This window comes from Macrobrachium rosenbergii, chromosome 27 (assembly GCF_040412425.1).
Source record: "Macrobrachium rosenbergii isolate ZJJX-2024 chromosome 27, ASM4041242v1, whole genome shotgun sequence".
Classification (NCBI taxonomy): Eukaryota; Metazoa; Arthropoda; class Malacostraca; order Decapoda; family Palaemonidae; genus Macrobrachium; species Macrobrachium rosenbergii.
The window spans coordinates 28,155,727-28,172,008 of NC_089767.1; positions in this window are offsets into that span (position 1 = coordinate 28,155,727).

Consider the following 16,282-nt stretch of genomic DNA (forward strand, 5'->3'; position numbering starts at 1 on the left):
TCCAAAATCCAGGTATCGATCCCGATGTGCGGTAAACGAATTAGAACCATAAGTAATCTTTCAGACGATGTCATCCTTTGCTTTTAGTGAGAGTGAGTAAACCTCACATTGGAAGAGAAACAAAATAAATTCATGTTTAATAACCGAAGAAGTTCGGCCTACTTTTGCTAGAAATAATTTTTCATTTTTTTTTTATGGAATTTTTTTTCTCGTGTTTGTATTAAATGTAGAGAGATGTTGTAGTGACATGGGAGCTCATTTCAAACTTTCCTTCCCACATCATTGTCCAATTATAGGGCCAATTTGGAACCTCTACATTCGAAATTCTTGAAATATCTCATAGACAAAGTCCGGAAATACATCTTATGAAAAAGTGACAAACAAGAGACCATCCGTCGATGGTCTAAGTTTAGTAATTCCTTTATACTACTCACAGTAGTATTATTCTGTAAAAATATTGCCGACATCGATATTTTGTATTTAACGAAATAAACAACAATTTTTTTGGACGTAAGCGATTCTTTCAGAACATACTGTAAGGTCTTGCTACCAGATCCGGTAGCAATCTGAGCGAATGCACGCAGCGGAAATTACGATATCACTGATACAATCGCCAAATCCTTTAGGTACCTCCTCCTTACAGCGGGTTTCCCTAAACCGACAATTATCTTTGGCAGGTGAAAATTACACGGGACAGCGGGAAAGGGAGGAAGGAAAGACTTTAACCCCTTACTTAAGCTGTTGAGGGAAACAGAGCATGAAGGTAAAAGATCTTCTCCACCAGCTGACGGCGAGGGTTCGAATTTTCAATTTCCATTATAATTAGTGTTGCAGGGTGGATATCAACGCTTTTCTTAGAATGGCTGGATTAAACTGTCAGAGGGTTTATCTTCAAACAACCCTGCAACATGTCCCCAATTTTTGCTTTTTTAAATACAGTTACTTACACCCTACAACATGAAATGACTCTAAATTGAATATATTTCAGCTGACATGTTACAACTTTCTTTAGGATGTCCAAGTTTTTATTTTTTTACTTAACTATTTGCCAATATTATCAAGAGGATCTAGAGCACTTCCTATTCTTAAATGAACAATCTTCAGTAATGTCTTTTCAAGGAAAGAATTTTATAACTTTCCTAGAAAGTATATATATAAGTTTAATCGGATGAGTTGCTTTGGCAGCTAATAAATCTTTCCGGATAGTTTTTTCTTTGTCAGCTTGAAAGAAAAGTCTGATAAAGAAGGAGTTTAATATCTTCGATTTATGTTTCATTTGGCAACTTTGCACGGACATATTTATCCTTTACAGTCCTCCTTCTTTCTCTTTACACACACGCACAAACACTCATGTACACACACACACACACACCACACCTATATATATATATATATATATATATATATATATATATATATATATATATATATATATATATTATATCTTTATATATAATATAAATGTAAATGTGTATGCATATATATATATATATATATATACACACATATATATATATATATATATATATATATATATATTTAAGGAACACTAAGAATAATATGTCTGTTTAGTTAGTGAAAGGATATAACAGCTGATTCATATAGATAATAGGAAGACTTAAATTATAACAACGTAGAATCTTAGCAAAAGGATTGAAAGAGTGTACGAATGATTTGTTGAGCCAAATAATTCTCGTTGGAGTGAAGATTGATATGGAATACAAAGGAAATGTTAAAAGAAAGATGATGTAGATAACAGGCAGAATGATAAATTATAACAACGCAACAGGTTTTATCCTCAAGAACGATTGAAAGACATGGGAGGAGAATGATTTCCTCACACAAAACAAGCTTTTATCCTCACATGGAACGTGAACAGGTTTGATCCTCACATGGAACTGGTACAAGTTTCATCCTCACATGAAACGATTACAAGTTAAAAGGAAACAAGATGTATGCTCTTGGAAAGAGAACAAGCTTTTATCCTCATGGAACGTGAACAGGTTTGTTTCCTCACATGGAACGGAACAGGTTTGTAACATGGAACTTTTTCGTATCCTCACATGGAACGATTACAAGTTCCGTATCCTCACATGGAAGGAGAACAAGCTTTGTATCCTCACACAGAAAGAGAACAAGCTTTTTATCCTCACACGGAACGTGAACAGGTTTGTATCCTCACATGAAACGTGAACAGGTTTGTATCCTCACATGGAACTTGGTACACGTTTCGTATCCTCACATGGAACGACTGAAAGAGTGAGAGATGTTGGCTGGATGGGGTGAAAGACGAACTGGAATATAGATGACCTTAGTATAATGTAAGGGCAAAGGCGCTCGCAAGTAACGATTGGCGAAATCGACGTGCTGCTGATGAGTCTTCATTATGGTGAAACGAAGAGGTTTAAATTATGAAAATTTTCTATACTAAGGGTTTATAGTTTTTCAAGCGCTTTGAAAACGTGGGATTACAGAGGTCAGTCAATGCACGGAATTGGAATATAAAATTTATGCCTAAGGATAAACGCTAGGACCAGTGAGGCCAGTCAGCGCTGAAAGGGAAATCGAGAGAAAAGGAGGTTTCAAAGGTGTAACAGAAGGAAAACCTCGCAGTTGCACTATATAACAATTATCGGGAGAGGGTGGAAAGTAAGATGGACGAAGGAGAAAACGAATGAAGCTACAATAAAACGAATGAAAGGGGCTCTAGCTAGGGGCCGAAGGGACGCGGCAAAGACCCTTAAGTAATGCCACCAGTGCACAGCGTAAGGTGCACCACCAGTGCACCGCGAGAGGTGCACTGACGGTACCACTCCCATACGGATCAGTCAATGCATGCATTGATTAAATAACAGAAAATAAAGGCATACATAACCCCCAAAACATAGGAAAATTAAAATTATAGAATACAATTCACACTCACACAAGGAAGAATTGATACAGACCATTTGGAAACTTCGAATCTTGTATTAATCAGTAGTATATCCTGCTTTCTGATAATAAAACATTTCATAAAAGATAAATTAAACAGAAAATGAATCCTGGATGCATGTACGGCTGTTGGTGGAATGAAGAAAAGAAAGCACTGTACACCAGACGCACATAAAAATCGAAGCAAAACTGAATAAGAAAAATGCCCACTGAAACAAAAGTTGTTGCAAAGCAAAGGTTCATGTTTCCGAAAGATATCATGCGATGAATTTAAACGGTTTTGCATTTTATTTACTTGATTTTTGGTTTGCTGTAGTGGGGCTCGAGTTTTTTTTTTTTTTTTTTTTGGATGTAGTATTTTTCGTTGTATATTGATTGCAACCCTTGTGTACCCACATGGATTGTTTTTAGATAAACGGATGTCAACATAAAACGAAATTAAAGAGAATCGCGAACAAACAAGAGGCAATTATACATACGTTCACTAAGCCGGAGGTTTGTTAGATTTCACCTGGATCTGTTTTTTTTGTATTAATTTCCGACCTGTCTGATTTTTCGCACTGGTCGTTAAATATCTGGAAACGTTTTCGATTAACCATTTCATGGGCGTGGGAAAATTCGGTAATTAACCAAGTCACCGAAGTGCGTGGGAAGTTATAAACTCCGTCAGTTAAGGATTTAAAGCCGAACACACAACAAAGCGACCGGATGTGGATTAGATTATGTACTCATAGTGATTGGTTTTAACGAAGGTGCGCGTTCGGTGATTCATATTTAATAACCTTCGACAAGGCGGACATATTTTTTCACAAACGCCTGTATATATATATATATATATATATATATATATATATATATATATATATATATATATATATATATATATATATATATATATATATATATATATATATATATGTGTGTGTGTGTTTGTGTGTGTTCGTGTGTTGGCAGAATATCTCATGAAGTGGAGAACAGATTCTGATGGCAATTGGTGAGAGGTGTTATCATGAGACCTCTTTCAGATGACTAAATCTTTGAGACGTCGGTGAGGAATTTAATGATTTATCACCGTGGAAAACATCAAAAGTTTTCAGTGGTCTTGAATTTTAACGAAATCAGGTCAATTCCCTACATAGGTTCGGTTACCTCATCTGAAGAGAATTGCCCCATCCCCCAAAACGAAGACTGACAGAGATATTGTATTTAATTGTGCAGGATTTTCTGTGGATCACAATTGCCAACCGATTTTGCCAGAGAGAGAGAGAGAGAGAGAGAGAGAGAGAGAGAGAGAGAGAGAGAGAGAGAGAGAGAGAGAGAGAGAGAGTTCACTGGAGTCAGCACCAACTGAGATTTGGTCTCTAATGAGTACACTTTTACTTTGTTTACAGTTGGGCTTGTAAGGATATTACATTTGCCTCTCTCAAAACTCAACTTTCAAAACCTTTTGTTTCCAAATCTTTGCCAGATTTGTGGCCACTCCAACCTTATTCATTGAATTCTCGTCAATGGCCTTGACATAGCTGCGTTCAGTCAGTCGATTATGGGGTTCACTCATGAATTGATACAAATTGTTTCTATTGTGTCTCCCACAAATCACAAATGACGAAGAGACCTCAAACTGCCCTTGATTACACCAGCTATTCATCATGGCAGGTTATATTTTATGGCAAGGGTCGAAGAATTCTTACCATTTGTGACCAGTGAGCTTTCAAATGTGACTTACTTCACAGGCTCAAATGCATTTATATGCATTCACAGCAAGTGGACGGGATGAAGGTGGTTTCATTTCATTCTCAGTTCCAGGGGTCCTTTATTCCTCACACCACTGGACTGTGGAACAGTCTCCCTGAGGATGTCGTGTCATTGGAACTTCAAAAGTTCAAGCGAAGACGCAATGCATTTCTACCCTAATACAATTCTCCTTGTATTTTAAGAATTTACTTAAACTTTTATACTTTTATACATTTATTTATGAATTTGTTCATTTATTTCTTCTTTTTTAATAAGTGGTCTCTTCTTTCTGTATTGTCCATTACCTTCTGTTATTTATTTCTAATGAACACCGTATTCTTTGGAAGCTTGAATTTCAGGTCAATGGCACCTGTGGGCTTGGTCCATGTGAATAGGGTTCATCTTCTGAACAATAATAATAATAATACAATAATAATAATAATAATAATAATAATAATAATAATTTGGAGATATATATATCCCGCATGCTATATAAACTTTCTAAGAAAGTTATGGCTAACAGAGCAGGACCAGGAAAACGCGAAACGTTAACGAAGAAAAATATAAAATCGACAATTATATAGTAAACTATATTACTATTTTACATAGTAATATAGTTTACTATATAATTGTGGATTTTTGTTACACAGATTATTTTTCGCGAGATTGTGAATTTCTCAGCAAAGTCAAATTAATTATAGTACCTTATGTTGATCGCCAAATCTTCGATTAATGAACCGACACAAAGCATCTCTCAAAGCATTCATTGTTGGCAAAGGTGAATCATTATTTGACTAATTCTTTTTAGTAGGGAAAATGAGCTTTCATTCTAGTTACTTCGTACAAAGATTTTCCATTTGACGACTTTGTAAAAGACCAACCCTTTTATGTTACTTTTCTGTTTATTATACCTCATCAAAAGTAACGACAAGTGAAATAGTGCATTTTTTTAAGTCAAATATAATCGTGACTATTCCATTTATATCACTATAAACCAGAGGGAAGGGCGAGAAAGCATAGTTTTCCCAGTACATTGAGGCAGTTATTCAAAAGTATATTAACCTAAAATTTAATGAAGCTTTAAATACTTCTAATAAATCTATCTGAAATAACATTTTGAAGCTTAAAATTTGACCAGGACAGTACTAAACCATACTGGAATTGTTCAACTTCTACTCTGTTTCCCAGGGGTATGCCTCTAGTTAAAGTTCATCATATCTAATTAGCTCTCATAATTAAATATCTTTGGGCACTTTTTTTCATATAAACATGAAGCGACCATTACTCTCAAAATAATGTCTACAAACTCATTCTACAATTTTTTTAATGTAACCAACAACCCAACAATTCCAGACAGTAGGCTGTAGGATTGAGAAAGACTTTAATATATAATTCCAGAAAGACTTTATATATATATATATATATATATATATATATTTATATATATATATATATATATATATATATATATATATATATATATATATATATATATATATATATATATATATATATATATATATATATATATATATATATATATATACATATATATATATATATATATATATATATATATATATATATTTATATATTTATATATATATATATATATATATAAATATATATATATATATATATATATATATATATATATATATATACAAATTTTAATTTAGTACCTAGCCTCTCTACCTCGCTGAAGATATAATATAATAAAAACAGCAGAGTGAAAGAGGAAGCAAAAGCTCTCAACTAAATTCATCCCGGCTTTATTCTACAGAGAGAAACTTAAGCCTTTAGTTTATATCCGTTCATTATGAAACACAACACAAACGTCCCATAAATTTTCGTCTAAGATTCCAGAGGCTTTGAAATGCCTCGTCAAGAAAGGGCCTTAATCCTTCTCTTCCCGTTAACTGGACTTTTATAAATCTCCACTGAAAAAAATAAAAAAAGAAAAAACCATATGAAGAATATTTTATTAAATAAGTTATCGAGTCTAGATTAAAGTTTGTTGATAGTATCTAACCTAATTGTTATTATCATTATTTTATTTTTGGTCTATGACAGTCATCCTATTCAACTGGGTGGTTTTTATAGTGTGGGGTTCCGGGTTGCATCCTGCCTCCTTAGGAGTCCATCATTTTTCTCACCATGTGCGCTGTTTCTAGTAGCACACTCTTCTGCATGGAGTCCTGGAACTATTTCGACATCAAGTTTTTCCAGATTCCTTTTCAGGGATCTTGGGGTCGTGCCTAGTGTTCCTGTGATTATGGGTACAATTTCCACTGGCATGTCCCATATCCTTCTTATTTCGATTTTCAGGTCTTGATACTTATCAATAGTTTCTATTTCTTTCTCATCTACTCTAGTGTCCCACGGTGTTGCGGCATCAATGAGTGGTGCTATCATCTTGATTTTGTCAATTATTATTATTATTATTATTATTATTATTATTATTATTATTATTATTATTATTATTATTATTATTATTATTATTATTATTATTCAGAAGATGAACCTTATCCATATGGAACAAGCCCACAGGGGCCATTGACTTGAAATTCAAGCTTCCAAAGAGTACTATGGTGTTCATGAGAACGTAAGAGACGGTAAACGGAAATACGGAAAGAAGAGATCTCTTGTAAAAGGGGCAATAAATATCTCTATCATGAAAACGAAAATTAATCATGGAGGAAATGAGGAGCAATTGTAAATATGTGCTAGTTGCAAAAACGAGAGAGAGAGAGAGAGAGAGAGAGAGAGAGAGAGAGAGAGAGAGAGAGAGAGAGAGAGAGAGAGAGAGTTACTAAAAATACGAAACAGAAGAAATTTCAGTTTACCATGATAAAACTTTTAAAGTATAAAAAGGAATAAATCCAGAAGGCGTAATAAATTGAATCCTTAACATCTGAGAGAAACTCTTCTTGACAAGTAGAAAACAGCTTTTACGCTTTTATTTAAACCGGAGAGACAGGAAGGAAACTGGTATCTGGACGAGTTTCGTTTCTTTATAATCCCTTTTTCACGTTGGAAAATAATCTGATATTTTTCTTGCCTGGCATGTATATTTGTCTATATCGCTTTAGAAGATTTTTTTATGTATTTTTTTTACACTGCAGTTATGTTCTTTACTAAGTGTACTTGGTATGAAATGCTCTAGAACAGTGGTTTTCAACCTGACGGCCATGGGCAGTTCTGAGGGGGGGAAGGGTGTCATGCCACGGACATCTTCAAAATAGGATTTAAAAAATGAAAAATCATTTACAGTAAATGCAGGCCAGTGCTTTCTTTAATAAATGAAAATGTATAACTAATAAAGTGTTCTGAGAAATAATTCCATAAATGAAAATGTAAAACTATTAAAGTGTTCTGAAAATGCTTTATAATAATTCTATTATCATCATTGCACAATTCTGAAGGGCAGTAGGCTACGAGTATTTACTGTAGGGATGCCAAAAATGGGCCGTGGGCACAAAAAGGTTGAAAACCACTGCTCTAGAAAATACCCAAGAAACTTTCTTCTTATACCTATTATAAAAAAATTAGTGTTAATTATTTTAATGATCAATGCCAGGTAAAAAAAAATAAATTTTTAAAAGAATAGAAATTGTGCCAGAGTAAATATGAAGCGGTGTTATGTTGGCATATTTATGAAGAGACTTTTTCCATTTTGCCAGTTAACTGCAATAAATACATACTGACTCGGCAAAATGGAAATGGTTACCGTTAAAAGTCAAACGCAACATATAAATGCTGTATACATACATATATACGAGTATATATATATATATATATATATATATATATATATATATATATATAATATATATATATATACATATACATATATAAATTATATATATACATAAACATATAAATTATATATATATATATATATAATATATATATATATACATATACATATATAAATTATATATATACATAAACATATAAATTATATATATATATATATATATATATATATATATATATATATATGTATGTATACATATATACATATATATATATATATATATATATATATATATATATATATATATATATATATATATATATATATATATATATATATATATATATATATATATATATATATATATATATATATCTGTGTGTGTACATATGAATGGAGAGATAGAGAGAGAGAGAGAGAGAGAGAGAGAGAGAGAGAGAGAGAGAGAGAGAGAGAGAGAGACCATAATGTAACTGCTCTCTGATAGAACGAATGCAACGGAAAATTTAATTTCATTTAAACCTCAAAATATATCCAGTCCTGCAATCATCTAAGAAACAAAATATTATTTCGTACCCAATAACTAAAAGAATGATGTCAGTTGGTATCAGGAGTTAACTTTTCAAATAGTGGTTTCGCCACTTTCCTTTGAAGTGACACCAGGTAAAAAAAAAAAAAAAAAAAAACAACATAGGAAAAAGGTTACCACAACCAATCACAGACTTAACTGAAGAATTTTATTCTAAGCGCGAGTAGTAGGAAAGCTGTCACTTTGGACATTTACGATTTTGCTTAATAGTTACAAATAGAAACCGAGACGGTACACGTATAAGAATTATGTACACGTACTCAGGCATACATATATGTATTTATGTATGCATATATATATATATATATATATATATATATATATATATATATATATATATAATATACATGTATATATACGTATATATATACATATATATATATATATATATATATATATATATATATATATATATATATATATATATATATATATATATATATGTATGTATATATATATATATTTAAATTATTATTTCAGAAAAGACACATCGTAAGCGCCAGCAGATTCCTTCCCTATACACACAGTATGTATATATTTGTATATCAGCGAGCTTATTTGTATTGCTCATACTGCTTGTATTCGAATGAATCTATAATCATATAAATTTCTGTATGTGTGGTCAACATTTAAGTCCATTATAAAACAGATATCTCATGTGACGCCAAAGTTTTCCACAGTCTTTGCGTTATCGGTACAAAAACAAAGATTTTGTGTGTTAGAAACAAATCTGTATAAAGTAAGTATACCTTAGTTTAACCAGACCAAAACGTGGTTTCGTTTAAATTCTTAAAACGGTTTTAAGAACTCATTGTAAAGATTATGTACAAATGAGAATATTGGGATTAAAAATAAAGATTAATCCGGGAATATAAGGTGGCTATGTCTCTTTCAGCAAATACATCAACACAGGCTTCCTCTTCGTGGAGCACATTCGGGAATAGGATGTTGTGAGGGAAGCTCGTAAACCTTCTCTGTGTTTCCTAATATTTGTGAGTGTCATGCAACAGAGAGAGAGAGAGAGAGAGAGAGAGAGAGAGAGAGAGAGAGAGAGAGAGAGAGAGAGAGAGAGAGCAGGGACGTCAAAACAGCCAATTTTGTAGGACACCAAAACGAAAGGGAATTCATTGAGTGATGTTCTCCCAAGGAAGATGGAGGACGTACATTAGTCAACGAGTTTACTTGGTGTTCCTGCCACAGAGAGAGAGAGAGAGAGAGAGAGAGAGAGAGAGAGAGAGAGAGAGAGAGAGAGAGAGAGGTTGGAAGGAAGTCAAGCAGTAAGGATGCATGAGAGAATAGAACGTAGTTCACTTCCTCTGGTTTTAGAAATAAAATCATATGCAGCGAATTACCCCATAACTCCGACGAGAGAAACAGTGGATTAAAAAGACTACTATCTCACAAATAGAAACATTACTCAATGGCGCTATTCACTTTTAAGCTTTCGTGACGAAGGACTGGCTAATCAACAGGACTCGAGCAACGCTATTTGTTTCCGTCAAGTAAACGTGATGTCAGTACTTCCAGAAATTGAATGAGCTTGGACTCATTTTCCCTCAGAATTAGTACTTGTTTCTTTATGTGTGAATGTGACTGGTAGCAATAAAAGCAATTTCGTGTAAGAGGGCACTATTTATTCATATGTTGTAAAAGAGAATATTTATTCATATGTCTAAATACGTGAAGTCTTTGGAATTAATTTTTAAAAACATATGTTATCCATTTTTCCTTAATCACCCACAGAATTACGTAAGCAATAAGAGCAGTTTCGTGTAAGGGGGACTATTTATTCAAATGTTGTAAAAGAGAATAATTATTTACATGAAGTCGTTGGAACTAATGTTTAATAACATATATTATCCATTTTTCCTTAATCCCTCACAGAATTACGTAAGAATTTCAAGTATACAAAAATGGTTTGTGTGTATGTTTGTGTTCGTATGCCAACCCTTTTTTTTTTTTATTGAATTCACAAAAAAAGGATAACACGGTTATATTTTCTGAAATCTAATTTCGTAATTAGACTTACATGGCGAATATGGATATCAAAATAATGTTCTGTATTTGTGCCATCAACTACAAAGGCATGCGTCAAAGATAATATGGGTAATTCAGAAACCGGGCAGCAATCATGAGAATTATGAAAAGGTAAAACATTTTGTCTGATTCAGTTTCTGTTCTGCTAAAAGTTATATGGTTTTAGAATCAATGAAAATACTCACCTCTTCATTCTTTTAAGGTTACTAAAGACACATTAGGACTAAATTCCTCAGCAATAGAAAAATATAAAGAAATTTTAAGGGTTTGAATACTAAGCCTTCCCCTCCCTTGAAACTGTCAACGTATTTGGAACGGAGATTTGATTAAAACGCTAAAATCCTAAACCTGTCCTGTAATAAAATCAGTCTTCCTAGTCTATACGTGGAATTAGTGCTCTCTTTCCTATGAGAAAAAAGTATAATTATAATTATATATATATATATATATATATATATATATATATATATATATATATATATATATATATATATATATATATATATATATTTATATGTATATATTATATATATTATATACACATTTTTAATCAGAATCATTGGGCTAATATAAAACATTAAATCTAAAGCTGATTAGAAAGCAGGCAGGTAAACAGCTATTTCTTCTACACGATATCATCATTGCTATTATTCAGAAGATGAACCCAATTCATATGGAACAAGCCCACAGGGGCCACTGACTTGAAATCCAAGCATCCAAAGAATATGATGTTCATTTGAAAGAATTAATAGAAGGTAACAGGAGGTACGGAAAGAAAAGAACGGTTATTAGAAAAGAAAAAATTAATTAACAAAAATAACAAATGAGAAGATAAAAACGTAAGTGAATTATAAAATATAAGGAGAATTCTTTGGGATAATATTACATAGCAAGTTCGCTTGAGGTTTTGAGATTTCAGTTGCACAGCATCCTATATAAGACTGTTCCACAGTTCAACGGGGTGAGGGTTCAAGGACCTCTGGAACTGAGAAATTCGACAGCGATGCAAAAATGTACCCAGAATTGGATGGTATCAAAGGGTGGGCATATATAGCTTCCACAGTATGAAACTGACTATTTTAAATGCTAAGACTCGCAGCAAAAAATAATTCTTATATGTACAGTATAAGTGAACATGAAGGAAATTGAAAATGGCTTCTTTAGAGAAACTAGAGTAAACATCATTGAACCATAAAATAAGTGTTTGGACATATAGTATCCTGAAAGACATAATTGCAAGAAGTTTTATCATTATTATGAGTGGCAGAAAAACAGAAGAACACTCGTTCACTTTATTATAAAATCTTCGTTTAAACAGTCAATCCTGTTATGCAGAAAATATGTTTAACTTCACGGCAATACTTTTGAAAACATGAGTATATCCTAAAGAAAAAGGAAAATAATACCAAAATATTGTTAGACCTTGTACAAATACAGGAGAATTTATCGCTTTTCATCTATCTCTTGACAAAGTCACCTTTTTTTCACCAAACGAGAGATGAGAGGACCTGGCAATGGGGGGAATTTATCACTTTTCATTCATCTCTTGAGAAAGTCACCTTTTTTTCACCAAACGAGAGATGAGAGGACCTGGTAATGGGGGGAATTTATCACTTTTCATCCATCTCTTGAGAAAGTCACCTTTTTTTCACCAAACGAGAGATGAGAGGACCTGGCAATGGGGGGAATTTATCACTTTTCATTCATCTCTTGAGAAAGTCACCTTTTTTCACCAAACGACAGATGAGAGGACCTGGCAATGGGGGGAATTTATCACTTTTCATTCATCTCTTGAGAAAGTCACCTTTTTTTCACCAAACGAGAGATGAGAGGACCTGGCAACGGGGGGAATTTATCACTTTTCATTCATCTCTTGAGAAAGTCACCTTTTTTTCACCAAACGAGAGATGAGAGGACCTGGCAATGGGCGGAATTTAACACTTTTCATCCATCTCTTGAGAAAGTCACCTTTTTTTCACCAAACGAGAGATGAGAGGACCTGGCAATGGGCGGAATTTATCACTTTTCATTCATCTCTTGAGAAAGTCACCTTTTTTTCACCAAACGAGAGATGAGAGGACCTGGCAATGGGGGGAATTTATCACTTTTCATTCATCTCTTGAGAAAGTCACCTTTTTTCATCAAACGAGAGAAGAGAAGACCTGGCAATGGGAACTTAAAGTTGAGTAATGTTGAGTGCGGTCTAAAAATAAACGATACTAATAAATTATTGCTGGACAGAAGAGAGTCACGTCTCTCTCCCTGTCCCTCTCTTTGTCCCACAGAGAGAGAGAGAGAGAGAGAGAGAGAGAGAGAGAGAGAGAGAGAGAGAGAGAGAGAGAGAATACAGTATTTGTTACTTTTCTTGAACAATTTATTCTCGATTTCTCTGTCGCTTTTCCTGTACTTGGCACTTCTTTTTTCGAACCTTTGGGACAAAGGCATGTGTCTTTTTCATCATGGTGCCCTCTTATTAAATAATAATAATAATAATAATAATAATAATAATAATAATAATAATAATAATAATAATAATAATAATAATAATACCAGTTTACTGAATCTTACGACATAGCTATTCTATCTCCGGTTACATTAGATATTATTCTTGGAATAATAATAATAATAATAATAATAATAATAATAATAATAATAATAATAATAATAATAATAATAATAATAATAACTACAAAATCAGCATGCCAGCGAGGGCGGAATAATAATACCTTTGGTAAAGGTAATTGCTATAGATGTTAGAGGTAATTACTACATATGTTACCGCACATTTTCGCGAAATTATAGCCACTCATACGTCCATTCTTATAGCTAGAGACCTTATTTGGTGAAATCGAAGGTAAATATCTAAATTACCCGGTTTCTACGACCACCTTTAATGCTTTGCTTTTTTACATCGAACCCTGAAGCTTTTATCTCTCTCTCTCTCTCTCTCTCTCTCTCTCTCTCTCTCTCTCTCTCTCTCTCTCTCTCTCAGTTCTTCGGTGGGCGAGTGGGTTCCGTTCTCAGCTAGCACCCTGCTGGCCGCGAGTTCGAATCTCCGAGCGGCCAGTGAAGAATAAGAGGAATTTATTTCTGGTGGTAGAAATTCATTTCCCGCTATAATGTGGTTCGGATTCCACAATAAGCTGTAGGTCCCGTTGCTAGGTAACCAATTGGTTCTTAGCCACGTAAAATAAGTCTAATCCTTCGGGCCTGCCCTAGGAGAGCTGTTAAGCAGCTCAGTGGTCTGGTTAAACTAAGATATACTTAACTTTTCTCCCTCTCTCTCTCTCTCTCTCTCTCTCTCTCTCTCTCTCTCTCTCTCTCTCTCTCTCTGTCTATCCAGCTATCTAATTTTTTTTAGTGAATAATTTGCTCACTTTGTAAATAAATAAGTGGATAATTTGTTTATATTTGTTTCTTATTTTGTAATTAACTAATTAGTTAAATATTTTTTTACGTAATTTATTAAATACAAAATTAATTCTTTACTAATGTATTTTTATTTACAGTACTTGATTGTTTGTTTATTTATTCATATATATATATATATATATATATATATATATATATATATATATATATATATTATTCATCCATCATCCATCAGTCTATCTGTCTGTCTGTCTATCTATCTATCTATCCATTCAGTCATTCATTCATTCATTCATTCCCTCATTTATTTATTTTTTTTAGTTATTTATTTACTATCATGTTTTCCCCAAAGTCAGCGCCACACTTAACCCGACCTCATGGAATCCCAAGCAACTTATATCATTTCTGCCCGAAACTGATTTATGAAGACGGGCTTAAACAGCGGCATATCACCCGCGTCACGTAACGCCGGCTATAAACTTGCATCTTCCGCCATCAGCGTGATGAACGCAGGTAATTAACTGATAATATCACGATGCTTAATGTTCGCTGGCTTTTTCATGGCGAGGGATTTAATATCTCTCGGTAATGGGATTAGGCCGAGTCGTTTATCTCGGAATATTGCTGAGATTTCCGTCAAGGCTTTGGGGAATGTGTGCTTGCGCCGTCTCTCTCTCTCTCTCTCTCTGTAAGAATTCTGTGGAAAGTATGCTCTGGCTCTCTCTCTTTATGGGGTAAGTATGCTCTCTCTCTCTCTCTCTCTCTCTCTCTCTCTCTCTCTCTCTCTCTCTCTCTATTTAAGATTTTTGTGGAAATTATGTCTGGTTCTCTCTCTCTCTCTCTCTAAGGGTTTGGTGGAATAAATGCTCTCTCTCTCTCTCTCTCTCTCTCTTTCTCTATCTGTGTGCAGAAAACATTTTCGTGTATATAAAATACACTTATCATACTAAACATATAATCATAATGAAAATCAATAAAAGCTCAATTTTACCTACAAGGGCTAACCCATTACGGCCTTCTAGATGAGCCTCCTCCTAGTACACAGCAGCAGCAACGGGATTAAATCAACACTAATTCGGTTCCAGTGCCTTAATACCATCTGTACCGTTTGGAGGCAGAGCCTAGACTTCGCACGAAACCTTAGAGTTATTCCATTGATATTTGTGACCTCATTCACGAGCTCTGAAATTACCACGACGATTCTCCTTGTCAATTATCTCCTAGTCTCTCCTGAGAAGACTTAGGGTCTAAGCATTTGGGCGAGTTCAAGCAACGGCAGAGTATTCAGGAGCAGAATGGATTCCCACTGCGCTGGACGGACGCGTGAACATCTCAGCAAAGAGGTATCTAATTCGGTGTTACCCCGTCAGTCTGACTTGAACATTTTCTGGATTTACTGTTCTAAGCATAAGGCTCCCATAGGAAATTCGATTCGACAGAAATATCTTCAAGAAGTTCTTAATCTTACTGTAATGTCATTTCTTGATCGGTAAAAGTGAAAAGATGTTGAACTCCTTTTTTTGGAATGTTTTGCATTATCTTCACAAACGTGAAATGGCATCATAAAGTGCTTCTTATTTAATCACATTATTTTTATAATTTTCCTTTAAATGTCATTTCGTCAAGCGACATTTTTTTTTCTCGGTTGAATGTATAAGTGCCTGAATATTATTCTGTCTAATATCAAGACATCTCATTATATAGATATGACAATAACATTTTCCCTGCATAATGTATTTGTAAATGCGACATACTCATTATTACGTTTATCATTTAATCATCTTTTGCACAGATCTTAATCGTTCTGTAATTTTTCCTTTCCCTTCAACAGTCAATCAAATTTAGCAAACGCTGATAAA